Source organism: Myxine glutinosa, chromosome 14 (genome assembly GCF_964187855.1).
Source record: "Myxine glutinosa chromosome 14, kmMyxGlut1.1, whole genome shotgun sequence".
NCBI classification, from domain to species: domain Eukaryota; kingdom Metazoa; phylum Chordata; class Myxini; order Myxiniformes; family Myxinidae; genus Myxine; species Myxine glutinosa.
The window spans coordinates 43,258,425-43,269,227 of record NC_136274.1 but is presented as its reverse complement, the minus strand read 5'-3'; positions in this window follow the sequence as shown (position 1 = coordinate 43,269,227).

Here is a 10,803-nt window from a genome sequence, read left to right as displayed (position 1 = left end):
ACACACACACACACACACACACACACACATTGTGTTCTATATGGTACATAATGTACAACAGTTGTGACTGGCTGGCAGAATGACCCACTGGACTCTAGAGGTATGACCACTCACCTGTAAGCTGTCTAGCCTGGGTTCGAATCCTGACCCAGCTATGACCTGTCATCCTGGTGTTTCATCGATGTGTGCGCCGTCCCTCGGATGCACCTTAAACAGGTGTCCTGTCTGCCGATATTACTTTGTGGACATTAAGGCGAATAGTCGCCGACACCCTGAAGAAATGACAAATCTGCCATAACTACGGCAATGGCAAACCACCCAGTATAATTCTTGCTCAGGAAGCTTTTTCGGCAGCACCAATGGAGGTGGAGGGGGTGGGGAGAGATATACTGCAAATGCTGGACATCTTTTGGGTGGGGGGCGGCTTTGACAGGCCCCTCCATTTTGGGGGGGGTGGGGGAGAAGAAGGGAAGGAGGACAAATTGTCAAATTTACCCATGCAGAGTGCTTTAACCTCAGCATTGCCCAGGTAAAGGAAATTGTAACTCTGCCACCACCACTATATGTGGCGCTACACGGTACACATTCACATAGAGAGTTTATGACTCCCCGACCACATACACGGGGCCCCCCACTTCCCCACATGAGGCTGCGGCCACATGACCTATGTTACCCCCCACCCCCCACACAAAGTTGTATTTGCACTCCGAGTTTGGAGTTTGTAACTTAAAAGATATGGTCGTGCATAAGGAACAAAGGAAGACAGACAGTCACAGAGAGACAATGGTGTTTATATATAGATAGAAAGTGTACAACAGTCAGCATTCACGATGTGATCTGAAAAAAGAAAGAAATGTAAACAATCCGACTCACTTCATCTGCATAACCGTCCTTCCTCCCTCCAAGACTTTCACACGACTTGTTAGTTAATATAGTCCGTTTGCCACCCAGGTATGTTCTGTACTAAACCTTGTTCTCATGAGAAGTGTATTGTTTTTTGATGGTTTCATACTCGAATGGGTCTATAGAAAAGATTTAGCTTGGTTGCCGGAATGTCAACCTTGGGGAACTCCGATAATTGGCATAAATCCAAGATGGCCGCCGCGGACGGAGGTGGAAAATAACTTTTCAACCAATCAACCTTCCATCACGTGATACATTTTTTCCGTATAATTTCGATGTGAGGATTCGATTTCTGAGGTCAATTGTGTGATTTGGGGTCAGATTCAGGGTCAAAGGTCATGTTAAAGGTCATTTTCGGCCAAAAGATTATTAATATAATAATAATTGCATTTTCAGAACGAGGGTGGTTAAGTGTTTATTCATTAACGGCGATCACTCCCATTCATCATCAGAGCCGAATGCAAGATCAAGATGATCAGTTTCCTCGTCATTCACCACATCTGCTTCTCCTTCCTCTTCCACTTCATCTTGGTCTTCGTCTCCTGTCGTGAAGGGGTTCAAGCAAGCGTCACTAGAAACACAAGCGCAGTACACAGTGCATGATATCTTTCCATGGTGACAGCTGCAACGTTCACTGCCGCACGCCTTCCCCGCCGCCTTACAGCTGCACCGCACTACATCCATGAGATCTTGGGGTCCTGGGGGCTGATCAGTGGTTGCTGGTACTAGGGTGCCATCTTTGATTTCCCACCCATACTTCGTGATGTCAAGTTCAGGTGGAGCTGGTCAGCCGATTTGGCGAGTATAGTCTGCAGATGAGTGCGCAAGATGTGCAGGAAGAGATTTCGGTCTGTTGGTGGTAGCGACATGATCTTGAGCGGCTTTCCAACCTTCTTTGTGTACATATGGTACCTCGCCTCACTCATAGTGGTCCCCTGTTGCTGACCATATAGAGCACAGAAGAACGCCTGTCCTGCTTCCATGAGCTGTGCATGGGTGGCATCAAGCTCGCCCAAGGCTGAGTACAGGCCTGGGAGGTCGCCAGCTCTCAGGGTCTTCAGGGCCGACACTTTCCCCTTGCCGTACAGGTATGAGGTGGTATCTGAACCAGTAATGTAGTGCATTCCCAGGATCTGCAGGCACTTGGGGCAGAGTTGGGCACAGGTGGCGTTGATGTCCCAAACGGGTCCATCCCACCGCTCCATTTGCACTGTGGCCTGGATCTTGTTTCTGTACACCCGGTGCACAAGCAACACGAACACATCGGTGTCATCTGAGAGAATGCGGATCACTCGCGTGTCGGACTCGGCAGCCATGAGGAGGTACGAGATCATTGTTATGTCCGCTTTGTCATGAGTGAACACACCATTGCTAGGACTCTCACAGTGACTCCTTCTCCAAAGTTGTAGGTACTTAGCACTTTCAACAGTTGCAGCTTGTTGTGCTTATTCCTCATGATGGCTTCTCGACTAGGAAGCGGTGTGTTGATGGTGAAGTTGTAGTTGATGGAGCCGAGGCCAGCACGTCGCATACGTTCATGGTCCTTTGCAGAAACACTGCTGTACTTATCAAAGACTAATATCTTCTTACCAGGTAGAGAGGACAACCTCGTTTTGATGGACTTACCTATGACAGATGCATTACCTTTCGATGGCCAAACAATGTGGTGAAGAAGCTGTCTCATGTCAACGATGGTGATCCTGGGTAGCCTTGGTTGTCTTGTCTTCACACACAGTTTACGAGCCAGAGGTGCTTTGTTACCTTTCCTCAAGAAGCCATACTCGTCGATGAGTGAGGGCGGTATGAGACACAACTCGTACTGGAAAATGGGTGCTAGCTTCATGTGCCGCTGTTGTCCAACGGTCAACAGCCTGAGGAAGATAGTTTCTAGGTCGAAGATCATTTTGTCTCCAACTCTCACACCTTTCTGAATGTGTTCCATGGTCTTGATGGGGCTATAAATGGTTCCATCGAATTCTGATGGGAGGGATGTCTGGAAATCTGCAGCGATTTTTTCGCCTATGTCGACTGATTCAGCGACATTCACCTCAGCATCAGGGGAACAGAATTTACCATTGACGATGTTGTAGAGGTGTGGTGACCCATTATCCAATGGATGAGACAGTTTGGACAGTTCAAGCGAGATTCGACGTCGGTCATCTGCATCCATCTCTCTCCTTTTTTTCCCTCCTCCTTGTGACGTGGTCCTCTGCATGTGTAACTTGCTTCAGCTTGATCTTTGTGTTCAAGGACGGTGGGATCAGGGTAGATGTGCTCCATGGCGTCAGAGATGTAGGCAGTGATGGGAAAATAATCAATCCACTCTGTAACACTTTCTGGAGATCCCTTGAGACCACCCTTTCCTATTTGAATGGCAGTTTGCTCACCAAACTGATCAGAGCTCACGCCATTCCAGTAACCCTCTTGGTGACGACATACAAATGAATTTTATCCCAAATCACAAAACTGCCTCCAGATATCGATTCCTGAGGTCAAAAATATATGGAAAACACATATCATATGCGATTGGAAGTTAGTTGGTTAAAAAGTCATAATCCACCGCCATCCGAAGCGGCCATTTTGGATTTATGCTAATTACGGGATTTCCCCAAGGTTACTGATCTGGCAACCAAGCTAAATTTTCTCGATAGATCCATATCAATAAGAAACCATCAAAAAACAATACACTTCTCACAACAACAAGGTCATCAATCTGGCAACTAGACTATTACCGGGGTGTCCAAATCAAATATGAGGTGCATAAATGAACCCGCCCTAGGCCTCTGTGCCACCTGTTTCTCTTACAAAGAACATGAAGTGCTCCCTCAATATCTTATACACCAACCTGTGATCAAGTAGATAGAACATCATGCGCTGACCAAAGCAAATCTAGCAAATGTGGGGGGGAAATATGTAGATTATGAGCTCGAGATAGCCGATCAGCTGAAATCAGAATAAAACAGGCGAACAACAAATACAGACAAAGTAGAAAGGGACACAATAAAAATGTCGGATGAACAAAACTGATAATAATTCGGCAACAGCAGAGCTGGCCTGATACTATAAAAAAAATCTATTGATTATATTATATTGTTTAAGGCACTGACATCCAAGTCCAGGAGGTACATCTTATTAGCAACTGCAAAACTTTTTCTTTCCCAAACATGGAGTTCGCCTTCCATCAAAAGGAATATTGATGTTCATTTTTGTCTTGAGGGAGAGAAGAAAAAAAATTAAACATAGAATATCGTGAAAGATGGGTTTGTTAAATATCTTGAATATTAATTAATTAATTGATTTATTTATTTATTTATTATTCTTTCCTTTGGTTTAGCGATCATGTATTTGGTGGAAACCCCCCAAGTTGAAGAATATATCTGCACAAAGTAGAGTATAATTTGTATTTGCAAAGTGGGGGATATTGACCCCTTATGGAAACTTTCCTCATTCCAACGGGCACTGGACCAAGGGCCGTCTATTAATGTCTTGTGAATTCACATGCTTGTCGAATCATTGGGTATAAACAAAAACAAAATGAAATATGAAAGGCCCAATGATCCACTCTGAAGTCTGTTTAAACATGTGGTTTTATTTCCTCGAGGGTCCATGTTTCCCGTTTCCCTGATATAACCGCACAACATTATCCAAGTTAACCGGAAATTTCACACATGATAAAAAAAATAAAAAAATTGCAATGCAAAAAAAAGTAGCTTGATGTCCAAGGAGATCTTTTAAAATGTTTACACCATGTTTTACCAGGTGCGCACAATAACTAAGCAGATACCTTGCATGCTCTGCAGTAGATATAATATAAACTTATACAAGTGGAGGTACAGTCAAACTAGAGCTTCCAGGGAAGCAGAACTCAACTGAGCTGACTGGACAACTTTAATGCCGGCCTATGGCGGCCATTTTGTGACGGATCTGGTTGATATGCGATAGCAACCTTCCTTGTGTGGTAAGAGTCTCACACACCAAGTTTGATCAAAATCCATAAATGTTTGCGGACGTTAAGGTCTTAACGTCGTTTCGGAGCTGAAAACAATATGGCGGCCATTTTGTGACAGATCGGGTTGATATGCGATAGCAACCTTCCTTGTGTGGTAAGAGTCTCACACACCAAGTTTGATCAAAATCCATAAATGTTTGTGGACGTTAAAGTCTTAACGTCGTTTCGGATCTGAAAACAATATGGCGGCCATTTTGTGACGGATCGGGTTGGAATGCAATAGCAACCTACCTTGTGTGGTAAGGGTTAAACATTCTAAGTTTGATCAAAATCTGTTAATATTTGTGGACGCTAGAGTGTTAACGTCGTTTTCATGACCAAAAACAAAATGGTCGCCTAAGTCCGCCATTTTTCAACGGATCGGGCTGAAATGTAATACCAACCCGTTCCTTCGGGTAAGGATGCTGCATGTCAAGTTTGATCAGAATCGGTTGATATTTGTGGACGCTGGAGTGTTAACGTCGAAAAGTTAACGGACGATAGACCACGACGACAGACGATGGACGCCGGAGGGTTCAGTATGTGATGAACCGTCCAGTTGAGTTAATAGTCAGGTTCACTATGTCAATAAATTGTATTTCGTTCAAAATCATGGTAGATTAGCAAACCTATACATTTTTGGAAACGTTATAGCATAAGGAAACTAAAAATCAATGTTTACATTTGGAGAGATACCTGTATGGCGGCCATTTTGGATTTTCAAAATGGCCACTGTAAAATACATATTTTGTTCTATTTCTGCCTCTAATTACCCTAAAAACTTTTTAAAATATACTAAACCTATATTTTCAGGGACAAGGAATCCAATGAAAGTATCAAATTAGTGCTATGGGGAATGGAAAGACACGAATCAAAGGTTTTGAATTGCAAAATACTGTCTTTATATTCGTGATAAGTTGCATAATCAAATACATGTTATCATTTTGTACAGGCAGTTAATAACATCAAAATGTGTCACAATAATTGATATCACCAAACATACACACGCAGTCAGCAAAATCAGATATAGGCAGAATATAGGAGAAGAGGCAGTCAATGACAAAATATACACAGGCAGTCAATGGCATCAAACATACACGATTACAGAATATGCCATTTAGAGTTCGTCATCACTGTCCTGTGTGTCGTATCCGACAATATAGTCCGCATCGTTTTCACAGTCCGTTCCACACAAGCAAAGGTCGGTTAAATTGATTGGCAAATCGAATTGGTCGAATGGTCGAATTGGTCGAATCGAATTGGTCGAATGGTCGAATTGGTCGAATCGAATCGAATCGATCGAATTGGTCGAATGGTCGAATGGTCGATCGAAGCGATTGGTCGAATGGTCGAATTGGTCGAATGGAATTGGTCGATTGGTCGAATTGGTCGGAATTGGCAAATGTAAACATTGATTTTCAGATTTTCCATGTAATAACGTTTCCAAAAATGTATAGGTTTGCTAATCTACCATGATTTTGAACGAAAAAACATAATGAACCTGACTATAACAAGGATGATGAACAGGATTTCAGGAAGTAGGAACAAGAAGGTTGAAGGCGTTTTTTTCTTTGGTAAAACTAAACAATTTTTAATAATTATATACCGTCACCCTTGTGCATCTGTCCTTACATACACTAGTAAAAAAAAAAAATTCTTAAAATATAGGAAAACTTAATTTTAATAAATTGTTTTTTTTTATGTAAGAACAAAACTATGAACAACGTTTCTTGTGGCTAGAAAAATTCTTATGGAAAATATTTTCTTAGAAAATTATTTTGATAGTGGTACGTACTACATACGACCGTACCGTAGATTAAAAAAGAGGGGAAAAATTGCTACAGGAGATCATAAAATTCTCGGAACAGGATATTCACAATAATCCAAGACACGATAACATTAATTTTTTTGGGATACAAAGTATATTAGATCATTGTGATTACTTGCACCTCGATCCGATAACTTTTTGAACGTTGCAAATAATGACGCCATCATGAACAGAGTAAAGACATGAGGATAGCTATACAGATCGCTTGAACCTCGATGTTAGTGTTACCACCTCAGTAACACATGTTACTACACATGATGCAGAATAACAGGTTCAAATACCATATGCCATAGGCTTGTCCATTGTTACCTTCGCAAAAGCGGAAGGTTATGTTTTGATCGCTGTGTATTTATTTGTATGTCTGTGTGTGTGTGTGTATGTTATTCGCATAACTCAAAAAGTATTCAACCGAATTGCATGAAATTTGGTGGGATGATTGGTTATTATACGGGACACATTTGATTAGATTTTGGGAGCAATCGGGTCAAAGGTCAAGGTCAAGGTCACGAAAAGGTCAAAATCGTATTTTTACCAAGTACAGAACAGTAGCTGCGGCGAAGGTATGCGCTCTACCGAGTGCCCGTTCTAGTTTACTAATGTACCTGTAATTAAAGTAAAAGTACACCACCGTCTTGTGATTCATGTACAACTAGCGAGGTACCCATGCTACTCATCATTGGGAGGCTAAGGGCAAACAGATACTGTGGAAACGGTGAATGCTAAACGATGAATTAATAAATTCCACATTCCTGTGCCACCTTCAGTCGAACGTCAGTCATTGGCAGCCGGATCGTGAGGGCCTTGGGAAAAAGACGTACTGCAGCTGAGTGTTTTTCTACCCAGTCAATGGCGAAACTGAAAAGGGAGAATCCGCGAATGTCATGGGTGGAAACCGTCACATCATTTCCTTTAAACTCAATCTCTCTAAATTTTAATTCCAAACAGAATAATTTCAATCACAAATTAATACGACACCATTAATATAACAAAATACAATGCTCCAAACACTCGTGAGGCAAACTGATATAAACGCCATTCCGACATGATGACCAATACAGACGAATCTGCCATCGAGCAGATTCGTCAAACCAGCGAATGTTTCTGCCGAACCAGTGATTGTGTTGACATCCGGATAGGGAGCAGTTTCGTACTTGTGGAAAATCAAAATGAAAACCGCATTGAGGATTTCATGAAACCTTCCACCTACGTTAGGACACCCACTAGGACCCCCGAACGTTCTCCAGAAAATTTGGCAGGGCTCGCTCCATAACCGAGGGAGTAATTTGGGGACGGATGGACGGACACTGCTGCTCTATAATATAGATTAGTAGGGGCTATCCGGTGCTGTTTTAATCCTGTCGGCATTTTGAAGAAATCAAATTTTTTTTCTATTTTTGTGGAGGCCAAAAACCTTTCTCTACACCCACGAAGGATTGGGGTTGGGAATAATTTAATAGTACCATTCACATAGTTACAAAGGCTTAGGCATTATAGAGAGATTTTTTTTAATCCAACTTTTTTTTTTTAAATTTCTTTTTAAAAAATTTGTTTTTGTTTTTTTTACTAAAACACTCCCCGGCACTCACTGATGAACCTCTGAAAGTTTAAGATCAGTTCAGCCATCGCTGAGAACAATGGCAACACACACACAGACACCCAAACAGCTGTCTTATGATATAAATAATCCTTACATCAATGCAAATACCTCTCCCTCCTCTACCTTCTCAACTCTCACCACTAACCTTCCTTTATTAACGCTAACTCCACTCACCACTACCCACACACCCGAAATCCCTCCCCCCGCATGCCCAATCCCTCCCAACAGACCAACAACCCATCACACCCTACCCCTAACACTATCCTCCCACTTCACCCCACCTCGACTCGCACACCTCCAATCCACACCCCACACCTACCACCCCTCACTCATCCACCAGCTACACAAACGAAAAGGATTGTTTACCAAACATATCAGCGTGTTATATTGGGCAGTTCACTCTCAGCAAGACCTGAGCCTTGTCCATCGACTTTGCAAATATGTTTCGAATGTGGGGGAGGATAACTATCTGGGAGGATAACGAGGAACAAACAAGAGGCAGGAGGAAATACAAATTCTGAGTAAACATAATGCACTGCAAATTCTAAGGCCCAAAATGCTTTTATTTATTTATTTTTTAAAAAAGTGGAAGACCTGCATTTCAAAGTTACATTTTCAATTCGACGTGCAACACACAAGGTCTCCGCCATGATCATACCAATTACTTTCAAGTGCTGCTCAGTAATGTACAACATTTTAAAAAGATTTCAATTTGAATTACTGTATGCGGACAACATACAGATATGGTCGGCGGATAGCATACAGCATGTCAGACCAACCACAGATGGTTTGATAACTATTTGCTGAGAGATGAGGAAGCTGTGGTCAGGTGTTCCTACAGTAACTCATGTGAGCTCTCCTTCTTCACTTCCTCTCTTGCAAACACCTATTCTACCCACTTTAATGTGGCTTCATTTGTTTAAACAGCAATTGGTTCAAAATAATAACCTGGAATCTTCATCCCAAATTTCCTTGATTTCAAAATATTTTGCTGTTATTTCTTTATTTATTGTGCACATGATCGAGGCCTGTGGAAGATCTAGAGCAGAATGGAAGGGAACAAAGTGGAAAGGGGGAACCAAAAAAAAAAAAAAGGAGGTGCTATAATACAGAAAGGCCACCAACCGGTCTGCGATGCAAAAGTAACAGGCCGAGACACTCAGCTTCGTCGCAGGAGATCCCAATTATTTTGAGAATTTAAATTCCACGACATGAAGAAGGGCACCTTGGTGTGAGGCAGGGGTGCCAACCCAAAGAGGAGAGCCGTACGCCATCAAGCTGCGAATGAAGGCCTTGTACGTTATCGAAACTTCCGAATGGCAATGGAAAGTCCTTGCACAATGAAGGATGCCCAGTCGGTGGCTGATCTTGTAAATATGGTCTCCCGAAGTAAAATCATGGCTGATGATGAGGCCCAAAAGTTTGAGCGACTTAACCTTGTCAAGCGGTTTGTTAAGGATGTAGGTGGGAGGGTTTGCGGTCCTTTCAGGAGACACGGTGAGTATGTGGGATTGGTTGCTGTTGAAAGACATATTCCAAGTGTTTGACCATCTCCTGATTCTATCAAGGCCTGCAGAGACACGAGGCTGCTGTCTGCTTGTCTGATGGATGACAAATTATATGGCAGAGGGTAGAAGCATCAGCAAAGAGATGGGCAGGATAATTCGGGAAATCAGAAAGATCATTGATGAAGATGAGGGATAATACTGGGCCAAAGGCACTGCTTTGGGGCACTCCAGCCTTCACAGGGAGCGGAGATGAGAAGAGCCCGTTAAGAGCTACATCCTGACAACTGGAGTAAAGGAAGTCAGTTATCCATGAGTGGAGGTGGCCTTGGATGCTAAAAGCAGAGAGTTTGGATATTAAGATAGGATGCCAGAATGTATCAAATGCTCGAAATATGTCCAGAGAGACGGCGCTGATCTCATGTCTGAGAGTGAGGGCTTCCATCTGTTGTTGGGAGAGTAGAAGCTGCAGCATGCCCAAGGTAGAATGACTGGGTCTGAAATAGGCTTGGGTGGAAAAATTGATTACCTGGTTAGAATTGGTTACCTGATCGAACCAAAATCAAATCCCTTCTATGGAGTCGATTGCTTGCGTCTAGTCCATAAGAAGTCCTAATTTGATAAACGCCAGAGGTGGGAGGCCATGAACACATAATTTGAGGTCATCCAAAATCATTTGGCTCATCCAAAACCACGACCTTTTCTACCCTCATTAGCCCCTGCCCTTTCAAGCCCGCCCCAATTCCTCCTCCTGACAAATTGCCAGTTTTCCATTGGTGTTTTTTTTTTGTTTTTTTTTTGTATACAAGATCGAGGCTCGTGAAAGAGCGAACATTAATCACACAGAAAGACAAACCGACACATAAAACATATAACATCGGGAGCGGTAGACAAGATGGGGAGAGAGGGGGAAGGACACAAACACAACATTTGAGAGCAGGGACCGAGAGACATGGAGACATCGAGAGATCTGAGAGAGGGC